Source organism: Mus caroli, unplaced genomic scaffold (genome assembly GCF_978045245.1).
Source record: "Mus caroli unplaced genomic scaffold, Mus_caroli_1 scaffold_17, whole genome shotgun sequence".
NCBI classification, from domain to species: domain Eukaryota; kingdom Metazoa; phylum Chordata; class Mammalia; order Rodentia; family Muridae; genus Mus; species Mus caroli.
In genome coordinates, this window is record NW_028227272.1 from 54,547,587 (window position 1) to 54,571,557 (window position 23,971).

Here is a 23,971-nt window from a genome sequence, read left to right on the forward strand (position 1 = left end):
ATCTATTTTTAAGACACGATAATGAAAACATAAAATACACCATTTATACTAATAACCGTAACAAGGCAGGAAAAAGAAGGCAGCAGGCAAAGTTTTGGGGTTCTCCAGCATTGACATAAAGCATAGTCTAGGTATATGCATGTTAAATACATACAGTATTATTAGTCTGAGCAAGTCTTTCAATCATGCTAATATTATCTTAGATAAGACCCTAACCAACAATACCTAGCGAATTTTCCCTACAACTGGTAAGTTTTTAAATAAGCAGTTAAATTTTATTAAAACTAAAATTAAATGTTAACTAAATCTTAGAGATGGGACAACTTATTAATGTTCTTGACTACAGTCATTTCTAAAAAAAAAAGAAAGAAAAAAGAAGAAGGTACTTTCAGAAGTTTCTAGCACTCTACACAGCAAAGGTTTAGCTGCTACAATAGTCACAAAACAAAACCATAAATAGTCTTTTTAAAAATACTATTTAAATAGAGCCTTCCTGAACACAGAGCCAGTGTGGAGCAGTTCTCTCTTGTAGTCATAGGAATGATTGTTCTCCAGTGCTCGAAATGACCTCACTACATTGATAAAGTACTGTTACCAGGGTCTTGGTCTGCCTTCCCCATGCCCTGTTCCTGTGAGAGCCACAGGAAGAATGCAAAGGCAACACCAAGAATGTAGTGAGGAGGTAGAGGATACACAACACTCACAGGATAAGAGTAGACAATGACCCGAGCGATCACTGTGCTGACAAACAGATTATAGTAGGCTCTGTACTGTTTTTCTAAAGACTCTAGAACAGACAGCTTTCCTGAGAGAGGTTTTCCAGTCCACATGGTTAAAGGCCCATTTGGATTAGCATGTAAGACAGTAGTCATGGTATCTCCATGCTATTACAGATAGCCTCGGAGTAGACAATCCACCGAGTCCTTTCAGACGATTTACAATGTCACGTCTCCACCCAGGGCCAGATCCCATTTTTCTGACCAGTAACCAAAGTTTTTCCATTTTACACACACACACACTTGAAGGTTGTGGGCCACACAAAGTCGGCAGTGGGTTGGCTACAGAACTTCTTCCTGACTTCAGGAACTTGTGAGCACTACTGAAGCACTCCTAAGGGGGTTCTATCTTTTGGGAGTCTTTTACTCAAGGACTCTGTGAAATGCCTAAGGTTTAAGGGGACGGCCATTCATGAAGAGAGAAGTAAAAAAACCGCCACCCCAACTGAGGAAGTACACATTTTATACTCAGAAATGTTACACTATTGGGGCATGCAAGCTTTTAAAAGTAAAACCGAACCGCTGTGAAAAGCATAGCGGTTAGGTGGCTAACATCAGGGCAACAAATTTTCCCTGGTCTTCCTGCTGCCATGTGCCTGCCATCTCTCCGACAGTTTCCATTTGCTATTTCAAACACATGTTGCCACTTACTTGCCAGGAAAGGAATCTCTGACCTACTCTTTATGTATGATGAAATGGCAGACGGAATGGAGCCAGAGACAGCACCGTTAGCAGTTATTCACACTTCTGTTTTCTCTTAACTTCCTTTTCTCTAGTTTATTCCTCATATGCTAGGAGGGATATGTAATCTTAAAAACATCCGTGACTCATGCTTTAGAATATGGAACCACAGTCATTCCCTGAAAAAGCAAATGGCTCCTTCCTGCCAGAAAGCAGCAACCCTGTTCTACAGAAGGAGCGTATGGGACAGGAGCTTGACCTAAAGGGACTTCACCAAGCATAGGTGAAGGGATTCCTCTGCCCCAACCTTCATCAGCCTCAACATGGTTTTCTTTCCTAGTCATTGCTGCTAGAGTACAGCCAGCATTAACTCAGCCTTACCTAATGGGACCTGTTCCATGGGCTCAGGCCACAGGGGGAAAAACAGGAAAGAGATTAGATAAGAGTAAGGGGTTTTCCCCAAAGATGAGGGAATTTAAGGAGATACAGAAGTCTAGTATTGAATCTTACAGTAGTAAGAAATAAATGTTAATTTTAGTATGCATCAATTGTCCTATTTTGACCTACTGAAATCAGTATGACAAGAAACACTAGCATTGCTATGTCACTATACTAAAATAAAACAACAAAACAAAACTCTTCAATGATAAGCAGCAGACACTACAAGGAATTTGACCTGGTAGAAAAGATTGTCAACCAAAACATTAGGCTTCCTTCATGAGTCAAATATGGTGCCTCAAAAAGTCCACAGATACTACCACTTCAATGTAATGAGATACAGTATCAAACAAATAAACAAACAACATAGTCCTGCTGATGACCCACTGAGCCTGAATCATCCCTTAGAGGATGGCAGCAGCTTTGAATTATGAGCACTGGGGACTGAAAGTTGTTGAAAAGAACATGGCTTGATTGGATGCTTTGGCCTGGGACAGCAAATACAAAGACACAGTTAAGTTCCGTCATCCTGGCCATGTAAAATATTTACACACACATTCTCTGGGTTACGAACACCTGACTTGTGAATGTTCCTTCTACATAAAAAGCCTACTCAAACTTCATTCAGAAAGATGACATCTGAAGAACAAGATCATTTCCAGAGCTACTTAATTTTCGCCAGGCCTAGGTGGCCTGGGGCTGCCATGGAAATGACTGACGGGGAGGCAGTCACCTGGGATCCAAAGTGGGGACCTGGAGCACATTTGCTAATAAATATCATATTTCATGTAGCACATGGGCTCTCAGCTGGTCCACAAAGCTGACCCAAAATATAGCTTAAAGCCTATACATCTGCAAGCATACTGTCCTCCAGTGCATGTTGTAATAGTCACAGTATGTATAAATCTCTTAAATTATGCTATTGCTCTATTACAAAATCACCATAGTATCAGTTACCTAAGTATAAGGTCTCAGTTTTAACATGGGCTTAGAATGTGTCCTTCTCCTTGAGTTAGAATCAACTCCACTCTTTGACAGCAGCACTGTTAAAGCAGCACTGGGGAAAGATCTTGCAAGTGAACCTTTCAAATGGCCCTTTTGCAAAACAGGGAACTTCCTGGGTTTGGAAGAGTATTTACTTGCCTCTCTGCTCTAAGAAAGCAAACTGTCCTAAGATCTAAAGTGAGACGAAGTTCAGAATTGCTTATCTTTCGTTTCTTTCATGAGCAAAAGAAAGTTGGGGGTGAGGGGAGCCTAACCTTTAAGAACATGAGATGGTAATAATAATCAAAAGGAATAAAGGGATGCAGGAATCATAACTGGCAAGGAAGGAGTGGCTGACCAGGCTACAAGATTAATGGGGTCAGGATGCTTTTGCCAGGATCTGACACCAGAATGAGCACACACCCGCATCCACACACCAGCTAACCCACCCCGTGGAACACACTGCCACTTTCCTTTGCACTTTTCTGATACTGAACTTCTTCCTCCCCATGGAAAAGACATCAAATGGTTCCCACGCTGTGAGTAATTGAATTAGATTGGATCCAATCTATTTGTCTTTATGTTCCCACCTTTCCAGCCAACTTCTGCTTGTAAATTTCTTAAATTAGGGATCTGTGTTACTTTCTACCAGAGAGTGAATAGCAGGCTAGGATATGACAGAACAGTAGATGAAAGGTGTAGTAAGCATGGAAGGAACTGAGTTGGGTAATGCCTGGGACATGCTGGCTCTGGGAGAACTGGCTTTTCTCTACCTAAAATTGGTCCTACAGCATGCACTTAAAAAGAATGCCTAGTCAGCCAGCTTCCAGGGTAAATCAATTAATAGAAATTCCAGGGTACAACAATTAATAGAAGCATCTGTTAACTTAGCAAAGAAGGGAGTAAGGCCATTTCTACCTTTGAATTGTCTTGTGTGAGCAGTAAGATTTAATTTGATTTTTAAATGTATATATTTTATAAACAGAAATCATCCTCATTCACCACAGAACTCTACTTCAATATGAAAATCACTAATTATAGACAAGAAGTGGCTGTGGAGACTAAAACAACTGGAGAGTCTTTTATGATGGCAGTGAATTCAGCATAAGTACAATGAAACAATTAGCTATCTGCTTCCATCAGACAACTTAATTCTTAGGGATCTACTACAATAGAAAATTCATAAAAATCTTCATATTTTAAAGAGCCAAAATCTAGTTAGTCTCAGATCTGAGAAAAAGACTTAAAATTCTATAGAAAGTGAACAATATTCTTTAGTTTATAGTTAAAAGTCCTATGCTAAACTTACCACTAGAGATACTGTATACATCCACTGACTACAAAGGGGAGTGTCTGAACAGGCTCAGGTCCCCTCCAGGACACAGCAGGGAACAGACAGACTGTCCTGGGCTCTTCACCCAAGGAAGGCACAGCTACCCTTCAAGGTCAGTCATATATTTTTATCATCTCTAATGTAGCTCTTTGTGGTCAGCACCAACAGGTTCTCTATATTCCTTACAAAGAAAGTGACAGAGCAATATAACACTTAGAACTTACACAAAAGAGAATTTAGAATGACTTTAGGCCCACAGACCTCACACAAACGTGGGCATGTATCCAGTCTGGCTGCAGATAAATAGTAATTCACCTACAGGTCAGTCCCGTAATTCTCCTGTCTTCTGGCAATTCTAGATAATGTGAGATAAAGGTAGAAGCTTCCAGACTTCTAAGGAGATAACAAAAAAGGTGGGGCACTTTTTTTATTGGATAAGATGTTTGGAATTACAGAGATAATTTTCCCAACAGTGAGACATTAAGACAATCAAGGGGGCAGGCCTGAGCCACAAGGACATGAGAACTTAGGAACATCTTGCTAAACCTGGAACCTGAGACCACTTCTCTCTCCCAGGTGTGAGTGTGTGTGTGTGTGTGTGTGGTGGGGTGTGTTAGATTGTGATACATTCACCATTGTTTGATCTACTAGGAGACTGCTTAATCTGTTAACTGCGGCTCGAGGCATACTTGCCGCTGCCGTTTGTTTGGACATTTACGCTCTGCACCACTTGAAGAATCTGGTGAACCATTTTTAGGATAGTAGTCAGTAGAGGGAAATAGGTTCAAGTAGCCAAAGCCTAGAACTCTCCAGAGATAGGAAGCCATCTTGCATTAAATAATTCTTTGAACAAAATCAGACACTTGTCTAGTAATCTAGGGCTCTATGAAAGCTGCCCAACTCAAACTGTCTTCCTCCAGGAAGCATCAGTTATGTGAGAAGTTTCCCCGGAAGTGCTCAGAGCGAGTCCTAACCACCTACCCATGATGGTTCACTGTAAAGTCCAGGAGAAACTTCCTGGCCTCTCATAACTCATCCTCCTATGTTAAAGACTAAACCACAGAAGTTGTTCTGTTCAATAGCTATATGATTTGGCAGCAAGAAAAAAAAGCCCACTGATTATCTATTACTAATCTGAATAATGAATGAAAACACTGAGACACAAACCCTGGAGACTGCAGCCTAATGTGCACTTCCTTACGGCCATATAAAAGGCCCAAGCAGACTAACCTTTTGGATGTTTCTTACATAGTTTTCAGACTGCATTTTCAGTATTGGATTATATGAATCTAATATCCATTGCTGATTGGGAGATAGACTAGCTATACCCAAACACACACAGACCTTAAAATATTTAAAATATATTAATGTGACGGCAAATTACTAAGGGTGACCAAAGAGTGACAGGACAACCCTAGCAAGGCAAACAAAACACCAAATGTGGCTTTTTCTTTAAGAGTAGTTTTTAAACGATAGGAACTTAAATTTTGACTTCATGGTGTGACAGTGACACAGGCCAAGTTTGATAAATCCCACAGTCCTCCTAATCCAACGTGAGGCTGGGGTTGCAAAGAGCAACTGTCCAGATCATGTTAATTTAGAAGCCAAACCACCTGCAGTAGACTGCAAGGAAAACTGCTTTCCTTGCAACCTGGAACTTGGAGGGGTAAGTATCGACCTCAGTGAGGTAGCTACCTCAGTGACGTAGGTATGGACGGTGTCACCCACATCGTTCTGCAGCCAGATTCATATTTATTTGGGTGGTGCAAAATTAAAACCAGTCAATTGACAAAACAAAAATTAACCAAACAACAATAGCATGTATTGAAGTCTTTACAGAGCTTTGGGGCTGAAAATATCTCCTGGTACAAACAAGTGGAACTCTTCACTAGGAAACAATTCTTGCAACACAAAGTTCAAATAAGCCATAAATGTAAAGTTCCCCAAATAGAAGCTCATATAAAAATCAGAAACATACACCTGAAAGTGGTACAAATGATTGAAGCCCAAGAAAACAGGAGATCTACAAAGTCCTCAGAGACAAACCAGCAAGTAACACATGAACCTCGACACACGCCTAGACAAGGCCTTCCAACAAGTTGCTATACTAGGGGTGGAAAAGAGAAACCTTTGGAAATTAAGTACATTAACTGTCAATCAAGCAATGGGCTTAGCAAACAGGACAAATCTGAAGCGCTTGCAGTCCACAGACATGACCATGCGGAACATGCCCAATCTCCTGTGAAGAGCCAAACAGTGCAGTCTGAAAAGCCGAGCAGATGCAAAAGCAGAAAGAGCAGTAACGGCATGTGAAGAAGGAAAAAGAAAACTTAACATGTGTCTAGTCTAAGTAAGTTCTAAGCGGAAATGAGTAAGCATTGTTCGTTCAGAAGCCATGTTTGAAAAGTTAATGCTGGCTGAGAATTTTCTAGAACTAAAGATACCAATCTATAGATTCAGTGAAATTTCAATGAAAACTAGGACAAGCAAAATGAATGGGTGCTATAGCACACCACACTAAAACTAGAAAAATAAAAATACAGGTTAGATAGATCATAAAAGCAACAACAACAACAACAAAAAAGTAAAGGGATGACAAGTAGATTGATGACTGTTCACCAGATAACATGGCAAGCCAGAAGTGGTCGATATTCTCCATGAGCTAAGAAAAAACCAGTGTCATGCAAAAAGCCTACACACAGAGAAACCTTAACCCCAGAGGTAAGAGAAGATCAAATAAATAAAAAGAGTGCATAAAGAATAGACTTCCACCTTTAAAGACTTCAGAAGAATGCATTTGTGTTGACAGAAATTGATCCCAGATGAAAAGCTGGATGATAAACAAGTGACTATAAATACACTGGAGCATCTATGCCACTGTCCACTAAACCGCCCTGTGGGACTAAGAACTAGGGTATCTGACCAAACTGGGACTGTGTCATCATAGCTACAAAATTTGGAAGAGGATTAAAACACTGGGGTCCTGAGACACTAGGATTCAAGATGTGAAGAAGGATTTTTACAGGGTAAATAATCTCCAACAGAACAGGGATACAGACGTGTAACTTCCAAAACAGATAAGGAGGGAAAAAAAAAAATCAATAAACGTGAAGATCTAAAGAAGCCAAGAAATAAGACACAAAGCAGAATAAATATTAAGAAGAGAGAGAAGGCAGGGGCTGAAGAAACAGCTCTGTTCTTTACAGGGCTAGCCCACCAGGCGTCTTGGTGGCACGCACAGAAGGTAGGCAGGTATCTGTAAGTCAAAGTTCCAGGCCACCCAGGGAAATACAGTGAGACCTCCTTGTCTCAAAAAAGAGACTAAACAAACAAACAAACCGCTCTGGCTGTTCTTCCCGAGGGCTGAGTTTAGTTCCCAGCATCCACAAGCAGTTCATAACTGCCTATAACTCCAGCTCCAGATCTGGTACCTTTTCAGGTTCCTAGGGCACCCACATACATTTGGCAAAAGTACAAATGAGTGTGTGCATGTGCACAAAGGCATACATACAGGCACACACACAAATAAAAAAAAGTAGTCTAAATGAGATTTGCTAGAACATAATGTGGTAAAGAGTCAGAAAAATGGGATAAACTGAGCAACTACTAATCAAAGGAAAATTATGTAGGTAGCCACATTAACAGAAGACAAAAGAAGTGTAAAGAAGAAACCATCTACAAAGGGGCAGGGCACGTGGGGGGTTTAAAACCTTAAAGCCCACTCTCAGTAAGATACTTCCTCCAACAAGGCCACTCCTCCTAATCCTTTTCAAATAGTGCCACTCCTCCATGACTAAGCATTCAAATACATGCGCCTACTCAGATCATTCTTATTCAAACCACTAGAGAACGCTTGACTAAGAAATAAAGGTCCTAGAACCCTGCCCTTGTCAGGACAGGACAGAGAGTTCCTGAGTGATCCTTTCCTAACTGCAAATGTCCCACTAAGGAGGAAACCATCGATGCTACCATGAAGATAATAAGGAAGTACAGAGACTTGCAAAGACAGCATAGACAGCTTCCTGGAATGTTCCTGCTCATTCAGTAGGCATACAGGCTCCAGACAGACAGCATGGCTGCTCACCTGCTGCATCCTTTGCTTGCTCAGACTTGTTTTGCACTAGGGTGCTCCTACTGAACCCAAACTGGCCTTGGCCTCTCCATGTTTCTCCTACTACCTCTCTAGTGCTGAGATTTCAAAAGTACAGCACTTCTTCCCAAACATCAATACTATATATAGCCTTGTTAAATGAAACATCATTACTTTCCTATTTGGGGACAGACTCTTATGAGAATCATTGGATTTTGTTTCTAAATATGCTGACTTGGGGCTGGAGGCATCCCTTATCAGTACTTGATCTTGCAGAGGACCAGGGTTCAATTCCCAGCATTCATGTGGTGTTTCACAATCATTTCTAAGTCCAGCTTCGGGGGATGATGCCCTCTTCTGATTTTCATGGGCACCAAGCATGCACATAGTACACACACACATACAGGAAAACTTTTATCACATAAAAGGAGTAAATCTAATATATTTAGATACTTAATATATTTAGAATGAAGTTAAAATGCATCATTTAGGGCCAGAGAGCTCCCTGCCTGACTCTGCCCCTTAAGTGCTGGGATTAAAGGTGTGTGCCTCTGCTGCTGCCGCTGCCACCACCACCACCACCTTGCAACATAATATATTTTAAAATATATCCTTCATGCATAGAATAGGTTGAGCAGATGGCAGAAAAACTAACGAGATCCAAATGATACTGGTGTTTTCAGATTCTTACACAAAGTAACCTCTTTTAGAACTTAATTGTTAAGTACAAACTGTGTACAAGAAAGGGGCTATTCTTTCTCTACAAATATCTTTCCTTGATAACAAGTTCTATATCTCCATGAAAGCTCTGTCAACTAGTTTCTTTAAAAACACATTCCTTAAGACATAGAGTGTAATCTGTTTGACAAGATCCCTTTAGAAGAATGGACTAGATAAAGCACTGAGGACAGCTGTACTGGCAAGAGACAAGAAGACTAATAGGTCTTTTCCGTCTCTAATTTCTGTGATTTGAGGGCTTTTTATTCCTACAGTAATACTTGTGAGTCCAACAATTTCTCAAAACTATTATTAGTTGCCAAGGAAACGAAATGTTTGTCAGGATAAATAAGCAAATGGGTTGGCCCTAAATCGCAGGCTTTTCCTGTTCCCATGCAATGGTGGCATCGTGTTTATGCCTCTTCATTCTCCCCAGGCCACTCTGCTCACCTACTTGGCATGCTTGCCTGCTCATAGGATACCACATTTATCTCACAGCATTACAAGGGGGAAAGGGACAGATCTCTGTGCCACACAAAATACTTCATACAGTGAAGAACGAAGCCTTGTCATGGTAAGGGATAGCAGGATGTAGCTGCTTTTGTGACCAACACAATTAAAATGTATACAAACAGAATGAAAACATTGGATTTTTTAACAACTCGAAGTGTTCATCTGGCAGAATTATGTGACGGATTACTTTTTTGTCTTTTCAAATTATGAAGATCCCTGTTAATCCCAGAATGAAAGTAAACATGAACTACTTAGTTAGCAAAAAGCCCATCCCTCACTCACAAAGCCTCCCACAGCCTCACTGCTGCCTCCCGAACTCAGCATCATCAGCTCTCAAGGGTATAGGTTGCTGTTCCAGAGAACCATAATCAAAGGGTGCCAGGCAGTGTTGGAACATACCTTTATCCCAGCACCCTGGAAGCAGAGACAGGCTGATCTGAGTTCGAGGCCAGCCTGGTCTATAGAGGGAGTTCCAGGATAGCCAGGGCTATAAAGAAAAATCCTGTCTTAGAGGGAAAAGAAGAAAAGAAAGGGAAAAAAAAAGAAAGGAAGGGAGGGAGGGAAAGGGAAGGGGAAGAAAGGGAGAGAGAAGGGAAGAAAGGAGAGAGGGTAAGATGGAGAGAGGGAGGGAGGGAAAGATAATCAATGGGCTTCTGGAAACTTCAAAGACTGTGGATGCTCTAAAACACAGGCTGCACATAAGAGTAAGCACACACACACAGAGTCACCATAGTCTCTGTGTGTATCCAGGTTCAATGTTACCTTTGCCATCAGGCTCTTGGAGCACAGTGGCTGCTGCCCTGAACAGAAATAGTTTTGAGGGTATCTACATTGCCTAACCAGGCAGGTACCAGCTGGAGAACAGAAAGAAGGGTGGAGGGAGTCTACAGCTGCTCTTACAGCACACAGTCCCCTGGCTCCTTTGTGTAGGAGCAAGAAGATGGACCAGTCCCATAATCCAGATCCATGGCAGTTTCTTGGTGCTCGGGGGCAGAGGGGCTTTGCACAAAGGTTTCAGGAGGATAACACATTAGGACCGAGGACAGTCTTGCTGCCAATCCAAATTCAACCAAAGACAATAGGAGGGCTAGGGGACTTTGCCTCCTTGAGCCATCCAAGTCTGTCCCTTCCCTGTTCAGGTTACCACTCTGGACTAGGTACATAATGAAATAAATTGGCTGCTTTCCTTTGTTCCTAACATCCATCTTTCCTTATCTTCAGAGAATTCAGTTCCAATATGTTCTGCACATGCCTGAAGCCAAGGATAGTGGAGTCATACTAAACTTTGCATAAATATTATTCTTCTTATCCATATATAACTCTGATCAATTTCATAAATTAGGTATAGCAAGAGATTAACAGCAAATAGAGATAAAATAACAACAGTGTATCAATATATGATAGTAAAACCTTTTCAGGCTTGTTTTATGGATTGTTTTCACTGAATGTTACCGGAGTCATGGTTAAGAAGGGGTAGTGTTTTCCTATGTATCATATTAGGGGCAAAAGAACCACATAATCAGAGGTGTAGCTTCCTCACAATAGGCTAGGACAGGGCTCACAGGTAGCCAAGTACACTACCCATTGAGGGTAAAGAGTCATCACTGGAAACTGCGGGCATTTGAAAAAGATGTTAATCACATGGTTAGATAACAATAGAGAAACAGAGGCAAGGAGAAATATTACCTGAGAAATAAGACCAGGTCACAGAGCGAAGAGGCTTGGCATGCTTAAGAGCATACATGAGTTGTACTAAGTAGGGTGGTATTCCGTAACAGCTAATCATGACCAGCTTCACCGAGGACATGGGTTGCTGCGAGCATCACAATAACCTTCATTTGCTTGAACCACAGGAAATGAACCCATGGGAAACTATTTGTAACTATATGAGAAGGAATTTTCAGGCTGGTAGTGTAGCTCGGGCGGTAAAACGCTTGCCTAGCAGGCAGAAGGCTAGGAGTTTGGCCCTCAGATCTGTGTAAGCCTGTGCATACATGTCTGTAGTCCTAGGCAGGGAGTCAGCTACACAGCAGTTTGAGCCTGGACTATGTAAGCTGGCTCAAAAAAAAAAAAAAATGTAATCTTCTACGGTAAAATTTACTTAATCCTTCCTGGCCTTCAGCCCTTTTATCTAGAAACCTCTTTTTCCATACAGAAAGTAATTAACTCTACAGGAAAACTCCTCAGTTCCTTTTCTAAATAACACCTTAAACCAACTGCTTATTTAGATTACAAATGCAGATTGCTAATTGTAGAAAAGGGCCTTACCTTAATTTGTTGCCATGTTAATTTACAGGAAAACTCAATGATGACAGAATGGAGAAGCATATGCTAATTAGCCAGAACTAGGCCAGGAAGTGAAATTTACTCAGCCCATTTTGAAGTGCAGTAGTCCTAGTTCTACTATTTCATAATAAGTTATATGTAAGAAGGGAAAACAAGAGCCACAGCTCAAGAAGAAACTTCATAGAAAGGAAAGAAATGAAAATCTATTCATCAGCTCATGAGAGTCAGTGAAGCACAACAAATGGCTGGTTGGAGTTTGCAGATACAACAGCTGGCTGTTGTGTCAGAGAAAGTCCATTTCTTATAATGTTTGACCTATAAGAGAATCCCATGTCAGGTTCCTGCCACTGGTTCCATGATGTCTCCAGTGTACACAATGCCCATAGGGTTAGTTAGTGCACAGGTAGAGTAGCACTGGTGTAAAATGTGCAGAGAGAGTCTTACTTAGCTTTCCTAGTTTATTACCTAGTTTGTAAAAAACAGTTGTGAGTGCCTCAAGTAAATCACAGTAGTCCCCTGCCAGTGACAGACATCACTGAGCAAGCCTCTGAAGAGGAAGTCCAAGATTATGCCAAAAAAAAAATTGCTTAAGTCCTTGCATCATAACTTTGAAGTCAAGAGACTTCAGTCTGAAGGTGTTCATCGGAAAACGATGGATAATCCTATCTCAAATGTGTTGTAAATTAAGATTAAATGATGACATGCACATAGAACTCAAAGGATGGCCACTGGCGTGATGTAAAAGCTCAAAAACCAGGATTATTATTGGTTACTGAAGAAAGCGCTTACATACCATGACCTTAGTTGGAAAGCTGAATCATAGAGGCCAGAGAGCAGTGCCTCAGACAGCAACAGGGCACCAAGACAGACATTCGAGGGACAGGAAGGAGCCTTCCTTCTCTTGTGACTTGCTTCAGGAACTGCAGACAAGCCTTGTATCTGTTCAGTTCCTTCATGTTCAGAACAGAACTACATAGAGGGATAGTTTCCCAGGGACATGGGAGTCAGCGGGAGAGTGGGTGTGAAGCCTGAGCACAGGCCGGCGAGAAGGAACTAGGTGGCAGCATCGAATGTCAGGAAACAGTTCACTAACAGACAAAAGCACAGCAAACCCAGCAAATCAGGAATGGCTCGCTCCAGGATAAACGGATTCTGTGAGCTGTGAGTTCAAGTTCCCCGTGGCTTTCATCAGTCACTTTATCTCATGTCAAATAAAAAAAAGCATAGCCATCTCAGCGGGTATAGTTCATAAGCAGAGGTGCATACAAAAATGAAAAAGATCATAAATGTGCTTGTCAAATACAGAAGAGCAGTAAAGGTAACAGCCACCTCTAAAGTATCCAGATCCTGCCAAGCAAATGTTAAATTCACTATGAAAATGTAAATTCGGAAGAAGGGTATATCCATTCCCTTGTCTTTAAATTGATGCATGAGAGGCAGCTTGACTGTCTCAGGAAGAGCTGTAATAGGAATACACTTGTCTTGTCCGGTTAGCCACCATAAAGCTGGGGACACATGCTTACTAGGGGGCCCTGCTCCCCACATCCCTTCCCTAACGGGATACTCTGTAACCACGCTCTCTCAGCACCCTCATCGTTCCAGCTTGGCAGACATATGAGAACAGTAACTCCATAGACATGTACTGTACATCATAATAGGAAGCATTGCTATTCTAGCATGATTTTAAAAGGGGTTTTAAATAGACTCAAGCTTCTAAAGCCACCCCTCTGAAGCCTGCAGATGAGGCTGCGACATCTCTAATGTATTTAGCAGATTCACGGGCTTGGGATATGGCTTTAGAGGTTCTATTACTGAGGTTCGAGGTAACTAGGAGGTCAGCGCTCATTTGTAAAGATTTCTATACAAGGAAATCTGTCCCACAGCAGAGGGTAACATCTAATTCAAGCATATTTGGCCAATGTTTTTCTTCTTGTATCTTTGAGTTTGTTTTTGTTTTGTTTTGTCTTATTTGGTCAGAAGAAGAAGACAGATTAAAATTAGTTCTGAAGTTCTATTTTTATACATTGTCCTGCAAGTACTGGACAAAACATTTAATTTCTTTAAAAATATTTTCCCTGCAAAAATATCTGATTAGTTTTAACTGCTTTCATTAAAACACAGGCACGTAGAAATGAGAGGACAGGAGGTCTTTTCAGTAAAAACACAGAAAAATAAGACTTCATCTGGCCTTCCCATCATCACTTGAAGAATTGTTTGGTCGTTACATCATCAGGAAATAAAATACTATCCTCTGAGGACCCTTACTCTCTACAAAGAGAAAAGAGGTTTGAAGTTTATATGTCCAAAACCCCAACTTCTTTTCCTCTCCTGCCTCCCCCAGAAGCCCCAAAACAAATGTAACAAACTGTATTTAGGAAAGTTTACACAAGAATCATGATGTGTATTTAAGAATTTAAAGCTGCAACTTAAGTTGTGAGACCCAATAGGAGGAAGGAGGGTCGAACTTGACCCCCATGATCTTGGTCGGCCTGGTAGGAGGGTGCTGCGGGTCAGGCCCGCTGGACCCTCACGGGGAGCTGGGGACCCACGGGGCATCCACGCCGGTGTCAGCGGAGCTGTGAGGGTCTGGGCTGTCGTGGCCCCGCCGCCCGGCCGCACATGCCGCGCGCCTTATAAGGCTGAGCGGTGACGTAACGCCCCAAGGCCGGGCGCGCTCGGCGTCCCGCTCGCATTGTTCGGGAGGCTCCCGGAGAGCGCACAGCCGCTCGCAGCGCGACCGCGGCCCGGCTCGCCGCCCCGCCCGGCCCGGCCCGGCGCCCGCAGCTCAGGTAAGCCCGAGAGAGCCGCCGCTCCGGCTCCCGCACAGCCGCCGCCCCCGGGCCAGGGGCAAGTGTGTGGGTCGCGCCCAGCACCCGCTCAGCTTCAAAGCGGCGGGCAGGTTTTGCAGAGCGCGCTCAGTGACTGCCAGCCTCAAGCCCTTTCCCAATTCAAGGACTTCAAAGTTCTTGGCTGCGGGGAGAAGACGCGATTTAAGTTTAAATGGGAGGTGCGGGCTATGGATTCCAAGGCTTCCCAAGTGGCTACAGGTACTGAGAAATCTAAAGGAGACTTCCACTGGAACAACTCCAGCCCAGTATCTTATCTCCTCAGGACTTAAAACTTTCAGCTCTTCCAAGAGTAGAGTGCGAAATCCTGCCACATGGGACTGGATTTGTTAATGCCAGCTTTTTCCTTAGAAATATGAATATAAAAGTATTTTTAAAACAGTGGAAATACGGTTGGAATTAGTATGAAACTAACCTTTTAAAAAAAAAAACTTTGTGATGATACAAAAAAATCGTTTCCTCTCCTGGCTCTAAAGCATATCAATCTATACCAGGAAGTTTGTTCCGTTTCTGGTTCTTTCTCCCTCAGCTCGACTCTGAGTAGGACAAGCTGCACTGAAAAGATGAAGCTATCCTCGCTGAATTAGTACTCTAATTATATTTAAAAACTAATCTGGAAGGGAGGGAGCAGCTACAAAATAATCTTAATCACTGGCATTTTTAGCCAAAAATAATTACACCTAAACCTAAAAAGGCTATAGCGATTAATGAAGGCTCACCGTACAAGTGAACATTTGGCAGATGCTGAGAAGCTACATAATTTACTGGACCTTTCAAAATAAAGATCAGCAAAGGGATTTTTAATGTCAATTTTAGCGCACTAGAGGTGGTGGGAAACTTCTGTACTTTTTTTAATGATCTGAACACAGTGTGAAACAAAACTTTAGGAACTGAAAGAATCACTTCCCCTTTTTAAAAGCCTCTGTTTTCCAAATTTGCACAATTACAAGCTGAGGATCCCCAGGCTACCACTTGTGTTGACTTAGGCTGAAAGGCTGAAAACGCTTTCATATTGTTGGCATGGGAAAGACCATACAAGCTACTGTTCAAATGTTTTACAGAAACAAACTACAACCATTTTGAGGTACAAAGGATTATTTTATTTGTATTTGTCGGGGGGGGGGAGTTAAATATGAGATTTTAAAATGAAACATTTTTTAATGTGATCAAAATTGAGAAATGTTTTTAGTAGTTCTTGTAGTTGAGTTTTAAAAGTATATGACACACCTACTATTTTTGCTGCCTATATGATTTTTGTTTTGTGTTACTTTTATTTGGACAAATAAAAGGCTGATTTTTTTTCTATCCTAAAATAAGTTACATGTTGTCAGGTCTGAAGATAGGATAAATAAACTGCAAGTTAGCATTAAGAAGTAAGATTCCTCCAAACCATTACTGCAATCCAAGGGAAATCTCTCACCATGAAGAGGGGCCAGCAGCCGCAGGTCACAGTGAAGATGCTCAGGATATGTAACAGAAGAGAGGAGCTTTGTTGTCTGTCTGTCTGTCTGTCTGTGTTTTATGGACAGTGATTGGAAGGAGAAAAATCTGTGCCTTGGGAAAAGGTATCTGCATTTTCTATAGTAGTGGAAGGGGAAACCAGAAACCATCAATTATTGTGTCGGCTATTTCAAAGCACCATCTGTAACATAAACTATAGTTCAACTCTTGAAAAGCAGGAGCCTCTGTCAAAGCCCTGGAAGTTGTGTCCCAGAGTCTGCCTTTGGTTTTTGAGCATACAAACATTTTTCTAACATTTCAATCACATATTTTAAAATTACAATTTTTTTTCAGATAGACAATTTTAAGCATGCTTTAAAAAATTAAGACCTCTTTTAAACTGAAAGTTAAACCACATTTATCATGGATACACTATCTCAAAGTGGGCTGTCTAGGTAGCATCTCTCTCTCTCTCTCTCTCTCTCTCTCTCTCTCTCTCTCTCTCTCTCTCTCTCTCTCTCGGCTTTTTTACACTTCAGATAAAGCACACTGCAGTTTTAGGCTTGTAAATTCATTTCCCCTGTTATAACAATTATCCTAGCCGTTAATCAGTGGACTTTCATTGTATTTTCTTAATACATGAATCAAGTGCTTTGTCCTCATTCTCCAGTCTTGTTGAAATTTCAACTCATTTCCCATAACACACACACACACACACACACACACACACACACACACACACACACTATGGATTGCATTTTAAGATTCTCTCTGGTCTGTTCCCATCAAACAAGTACCTCTAGTAATAAACAGAGTTCATTTAAACATGAGCAATGAGGAAGAAGGTTTTTTACAAGGTAAATAGGAAAACAACAAACAAAGAAAACAAAACCCAAACTCTCTTATTTACAGGAAAAAAGAAGGGTGGGCCAGGCAGAGTCCTGATGGGAACAGAAAGCAACATTGGCCTCAGCCTCCCTGGGGACCTGAAGGGTGCCACCTGTTGTTCGTACATCCAATCACTACCTTTGGAAAATGATATTAAGTTTATGTAGTTTGTGATGGACTATGAATGCTGCTTCACTTTCAACTGATTAACTAGTTTCTGTGAACTATGTTCAAATGATCTTTAAAGAGACTTAAAGTATTCCTCTGGCTGCTTCTGTATCACCACAGCATCTCTGAGCCACCAACCCAATCACTTGAGTTTGATATACACTGCAAAGACTATTAGGTTCTCCTCTGGCCGCTTATTTGAAGTGAGGTGTGTGTGACATTTGTCTCATTCTTCTATGAGGTTAAGTGATTACTGATAGATCATCACCAATGCAGCTGTAAATACATCCACATTCTTCCTTTTCATTAAAAAACAAACTTGAGATTCTCTTTCCCTCATTAATCTGCATTAATCGTGCCTCTGACTGGGAAAGCTAGGCCAGCAAAGGTGAGGGGCCTTGCTAAGCAAACATTGTTAGCCATGAGAAGAAACCTCCCTCTTCATGCTTGTATGAAAGGTTTCAGCAGATTAAGACAGGATCACAGAACACTTGTACTTCTGAGTTTAAGAACAGTAAAGAACACAGTAGCAGTGTTCTTTCTCTAACCTGACCAGCCTCACATTTCTATGCTCAACTGGTTCCCAAATAAGTCTAATACAATTCCTTTATGAAGAAGTTAAGGAATGTCTGCACTGCACAGGAGAGAAGATAGGCAGGTGACACTGGGACAGGTAGGTGCAGGCACACTCAATTTCTTGTTTCCATTTGGAATTACTTACTCTTGTCCAAAGGCCAATTATCAGCAAATGACATTAAGTAGACACCAGAATAGCAAACATTCAACTCCACAGAAATGCACTTAAAACAGGCCTTAGTAGGTTCTAAATGGATTAGTAGGTTCTAAAGGGACAACAGGATACCTCAAGAGCGTGTGTGTGCCCACTGCCTGCTAACACAGCAAAGAGTACCGGCAGAACTTCACAGCTGCTTGTGGCAGTAGTCATCTGGTCTAGATGCCTGACATTATGGAAGACACTGATAACTAGTGTGACCTGCACCAGCGATGCTGAGCAACTCCAGGGCAGAGCCAAGACTCCTCCACTGTTGGACTGTAGCCCACTACTGGTTTCTCCATTAATTAGGGCTCAAAAGACAAGCAAACAGAGGCCTCAGAAGTAGCCTCAGCACAGTATGTGGTAATTTGGACATAAAATTCGTTAACAAGAAGGGTGGCTACGGTCTCATTAATACATAATAAGAGGACAAAGGGAAAGGAGTGAGATGAGGTTGATACAACTCAACCAGGCCATCTGGATGGCAAGGCCCACCCTTGATTTGAAGGCGAGAGGTGCTGTGGACAGAGTATGTGCTGACATACTGAGCTAACTGGACAAGTAACTTGCTAGTATCAAACAGTTTGTAATCCACCAACCTCCCTAGCTGTCAAGAAGCCCTCGCTCAGAAGCCAGAGACTTAATGCCTTTAAAACACTCTCCCCTATATAAAATGCAGCAAAGTCACCTTGGAAGGCCATTTATGACTGGTGATACCTGGCTTTCTTTACCCTGACACCACACACTGAAGCATATCATACGTTAACTGGTTTATTGTCTATATCTGGGTTTATTGTCTATATCTATAAAGTACTTCAGTATCCTTTTACAACCAGCTTTCTCCCTAGCACCGAGGGAAGCAGCTAGCTATTGTTACTAGGTGTGTCACTAGGACAAGAAGGATATTGTATACAAGTGTGAATAAATGATCCTACAACCCAGGAGCTCCTGACTTTGGAAGACTTTGGTAGACTCTGCCAAGGATGGGCTGAGGAGGGCCCTTCTACATTTTGATCACAAGATCCAAACACATCTCTGCCACTATCTGAATTAAGTACAGAATTGACTTAGGAATAAAAAGGCCAGAAAACAAACCAGAATCAATGGAGTCAGGGCAGTGAAACGGCTTTAAACTTCCAGATATATTGTATACACAGACTACAGTCAACAGCTTCCTAGCTCTTGGCCCATCTCTCTATTGCCTTTAACTCCTTCCCCCAAATAATGAGATTGAAAGTGGTGAAAGAGCACCAGGTGAATTGCCGTAGGGCATGAAAGAACACAGCATAGTATAGTGGTTTCTCCCTAATGAAGAAGGGGTTCCTCTGAATCTCTGATCTCTGTGCCTTGGCTGTGGGCTTGGAAGGTACAAGCATGTGGTCAGATAACTAACACTCCGTGTAACTGGAAAGGAGCAGACTGTTTTCCTTTGCACTTTGATTCCAGAGTTTCTGTGTGTACTTCCTATATCTAAATTTCCACGAGAGGTATTTTTTCCCAATTCCACAGTTAGGCAACTTCACTGCCTACTATGAATCCAGTGTAGGTCTTTCTTATATCTTGTTTCAGAAACGGCAAGCAAACCTTGCTAAGAATAAGATGGGCTGGTGGGACAGCAAGCAAGGTCACCATATACCATACCTTGTCACTAACCTCTTAGCACTAGCCTTAACCTCTTAGCCTAGCTTTTGAACTGATGATGAAGAACAGGCTCAGCAGTGCCTGTGGCTTCAGTTGTCCTTGGTCCCATCTTTGCCTCTCAATGAGTTAAGTGAAACACTGTAGATTATAGAGATTAGCTCTTTATAAAAAATTAAACAATACAGGAATTAAAGACACACACACACCCCAGAACCAGAGCCTGCTGTGACTGGGTGCATGCTTTTGACCCCAGCACTCGAGAGGTACAGGAAGGAAAGTCAAGAATTCACAATCATCCTTGGTTAAAGAGCCAGTTCAGCCAACCTGGACAGACTCTTAGCTCAGCTGCCTCCTTCCCACCCCACCCCCACCCCCAAATTAAATAATAGAATATAGTTCATTGCTGAGTTTGCTTGTTAGTGATGCTACTGGTTACAGACAAATAATATGGTCTCATTGGAGAAACTAAAGAGATTTAGGAATAAAAGGATCTGCCATTCATTTACTGGGCCAGCCTCTTGTACCCTTGTTTCCCCAAACCTAATAAAGGAAACAATGTCATCTACCCCAAGTATCTCAGTATTTGGGCAATGACTGAATCGTGGGCAATAGTCCTTTTAGGAATTCTGATCAAGTAGAGAATTTATTTTAAAATCGATCTGTCAATACAAATAGATTAATGCAGCTCGGCCTAACATAAGGACATTAGCCTTGCAAGAGCTACAAATCACTGATGGAGCAGCCTCAGGGAGAAGGGACGTCTTTTGAGATAGGCTGCTCCTATAAAAGCGGAATGGCCTGATTTATGCGGTCTCATAGCCCACTAGTCTGGGAACAAAAGTTTAAAGGTGATTTTTTTTTCCTCTCTGACATTTTTAAAAATGCAAATCAAAACAAAAACAGTCTCTTGAGCAGATCCTAAGAGGAATGTACAATATTCATTGCATTTGGACTGACTGTCTGCAACTGTTAAACTTGAAGAAAGGAACAGCTAGGCTAAGGAGCACATGGGAAATGTCCTGTTTTTTTTTTTTTTTTTTTTTTTCTGAACCCAAAGGAATGCAGAGATGCTGTCTAAGTCACTTAGCCTTAGCTTGTGAGTCTGCTAATTGGGAACAACAAAAGAGGTGAATCACTCTGGAATTTGTGGGCAATGAATCCACTTTGGCTACAGGGGATTACCATTTAAAAATAGCATCTCTTCATTCAGTGTTAACATAAACATTCTATCCATCATGTATGAAATGGTATAGGTAGGAGGCATTATATAAAAATAAAAAACATTTATAAGATATAAAACTTGTTTATATAAACATACATGCATGTTTATACAACAGTTTGGGGAACTATCAAATAAAGGCCACAACTTTGTCAAGGGATTTGTGGTTCCATTCACCTCTTTTCACATTATACTCTGCAGGAGTCTCCGTAGAGTCTCACTGAGCACATTAGGTAGAGCATATATACAAGGAATCTAAGACAAAGGTCAGGCTTCCTGGCCAAGTCCTCCTACCTGACCTCATCTGCCTTTGCCTCCCAGTGTTCCTCTCCTCACAGCAAAGAAGTGACAAGCACTGTGTCTTGTGTTCTCAGAGTTTTAGCCCACTCATTCAAGGAGGGTTATTATAGTCCAAGAAAATGTTTTTCCTTGGGTATATAGAGTCCAAACTTAGTGAAGGGTATAGAAGTATATCAGTCCTTTAAGAGCAAACAATATAAAACAAATTAAAAAGAAGTTCAAGACACTATTGAATAGATGTCATAAAACTAAGGACTGTGAAAACTGTAGAATGGAGGTAGGCCAGAGTTAGACAACTCAAAGCACTGCTCACAAAAAGGGAGATGTCACCGGACTTCTGAACACTGTAGAGGGGTTGGGTTTATTCCCTAAAAGTCTACTAGACAAAGAGCCTAAAGTAAAATTTAAAACAAAAGTTTAAAATTGGGCCAAGACACACATAGTGATTACTGAACCCACTAGTTAGCCCTCACAGCAAGCTGGACTTCCATGGAAAGGAAGACAACTTCAAAGATTTCAGTGTTTAAGGTGAAGGGATTATGTGTGCTGCGGAAGCAGTTGGCAAGGTTCCATCCCTAGAGCAGATGTTCAGTAAATGCTGCCTATGACTAAGTTGTGCCTGTCTTCCTACAAGGCTCCTTACTTGACTGGGCTTACTATTATCTTCTACCGGGCTCAGATAGAGGGGTTGCCTCAGGACCCAAGAAATGCTTTGTAGGATGCAGCCCAGAGGAGGTCAGGTTCTCTGACACCCAGCAATCAACCAGAGAAAATCTGTTTCTGACCTAATCTCAGCCACTGAGAGAGAAGTTATCCTTGATCCCAATTCCCCTGCTGGAAGGCAATGAAAACCCATGAAAAACCCACTGCTCTCCTAAAGGTGTCAAAGGTGCCTCATCGCTTGAAGTAAGACCCAAGTTACTGAGCTATTAATGTAGAGAAGAGAGCAAGTAACACGAAAGGCTTAAAAACTATCCTGGAACCTGTTTAATCTTGAAACTTCACCGAGCCTCAGCACCAGAGGCACACAAATGAAGTTTCAAGTATTTTCAATTTAGCATGACATTTTAAGTGTTAGAACACTAAGGTTTACTTCTTTGCTTTTAACTACAGCTGTAACTTTGACTACAACAAATGGTTTCTATAGAAAGGAGCAAAAATCTGAATGTCATGAAATTCCAGATAAGGTTCTCAATATAGTTACAACCCACTAAGGCTTGCTAAGCCATGTGATCTCTTGATATATTAACTTGCACACAACATTAAACAGGAAAGGAAGAAAAACTCAAAAGGTTGCTGGAGGCTTTTGTTTTATGGAACGGAGGTCTGAGGATTGTCCAAGGCTTTCCAGATCCTAGTCACAAAACTACTGCCTTCTTCCTGCATCTGTGAGGTGGGCGGCAGGTGAAAGAAGGGCTAACAGTTTGTCTTGAGAGCATTCTGGTCCACATTCCCTGCCTATTGAAATGGGACTTGTTAAAATTGTTTTTCAACTGTTTACAAAGTTTAGTTTTGCTTCCCCCACACCTAGTAGCTTTTTAACTAATGAAAACATGAATAGTTTGCCTGCTCTTAAAATTCACAATGAATGTAAACTATAGTTTTATGGATGGGTATTCATATAGCAAACGTAAAATACACTTGGAGGCTTCTCTTTAATTCTGCCACAGACCATGCCTTACAGAAAGAAGCATAACTACAGTGACTAACATTTTACTAGCACACAGAGTCAACCAAGACACGTCAGGTCATATGTGTTGTGGTCATATGTGTTGGAAAGCTGTTGCTGAATACTGACATCTTGATGGAAGTGCCTAGAGTATAGCAAGATTCGTGTCATGAGCCTGAGCTTAGACATCAGCTGCAACCCAATGCTTATACCCATGGGTTTTCTGAATGGTGTTAGAAAATGAAAATGTAACCCAAACTGCTCTGAAGTATTATTGGTCAAGGGGAATTTAAGGCTCTGATAACCACACAACCTTAATTAGTACAATGAGTATAAAGGGTGTGAGAAACAAATCCTTAAGACAATAGTTACCTGTGTTCCAATATATTTTAGAAAAGAAAAAGCAGAAACAAAAATGTTTCCTGCCTGCCTGTAATTTGGTTTTACATATGGCCTCAAACTACAGCCTTCCAAAGTCATAAAGCAATGATTAGGTCGTCAAGAACTAAGAAAAGTTGGTGATGGCAGACAGAGAATGGCCACTGTAGTCCTTTTAACAAGAAAACAGGCTACAGAGTAACAACCCATTCTTCAACTACTCTACCCTCTAAATACTACTAAATGTTCCCATTTCCCTAATTTATTACAGTTAAAATGAAGAATGAAACCAAACCAAAACCCCAAGTCCTCTCTAAGAATTGAAATGTTTCTCATTTTACACTCTCGGTATTTTTATCTACCCAGTTTCCATGGCAAACTGTATGATTTCAGTAGTCACAGTAAACCATAAGCCTCTGTTGTTGTGGTTTTAAAGTTTCTGAAGTTTGAATTTCCCTCAAACAAGTTTGGAAATGTTTGGTTTCCCAAGCATACCATGCTAGCCGCTGCCTCTGTGTGGAAAGCCAGGCTCCTCATGAGGAGGTGAAAACCAGTGAACTCATCCACTCTGGCTCATGACCGGTCCTTGCTTGGATGTCTTAATGCCAAGAAATTCATTAAGCAAGTCAAAGAAAGAGAAAATTGAGGAAGAGGGTAACAGGAAGAAAGGGAGGGAAAAGGGGAGGGAGAGAGGGAGGGAGGGAGGGAGGGAGGGAGGGAGGGAGGGAGGGAGGGAGGGAGGGAGGGAGGGAGGGAAAAAAGGCTAAAAATTGGGGGTAATGGTTTTGGAAATATGCTCAAAAACACCCAAAGAAAGATATACTCCTTA

At 41.5% G+C, this 23,971-nt stretch overlaps 2 protein-coding genes across 3 annotated transcripts in view; one reads left to right on the forward strand and one right to left on the reverse strand.

The window, feature by feature from the left end:
- The window catches only part of Cmss1 (cms1 ribosomal small subunit homolog), a 298,119-nt gene that overhangs the window by 235,518 nt on the left and 38,630 nt on the right, over positions 1-23,971 (reverse strand). The gene's annotated exons all lie outside the window — the stretch shown is intronic.
- The window catches only part of Filip1l (filamin A interacting protein 1 like), a 238,822-nt gene that overhangs the window by 179,813 nt on the left and 35,038 nt on the right, over positions 1-23,971 (forward strand). Inside the window, exon 1 of one of the 2 annotated variants that reach the window (XM_029470280.2) lies at positions 14,531-14,607. The exons of the other annotated variant lie outside the window; for it this stretch is intronic. The gene's annotated coding sequence lies outside the window, so the exon portion shown is untranslated. Of the gene's footprint in view, positions 1-14,530; positions 14,608-23,971 lie in introns of those variants that run through there. 2 annotated transcript variants of the gene reach the window in all.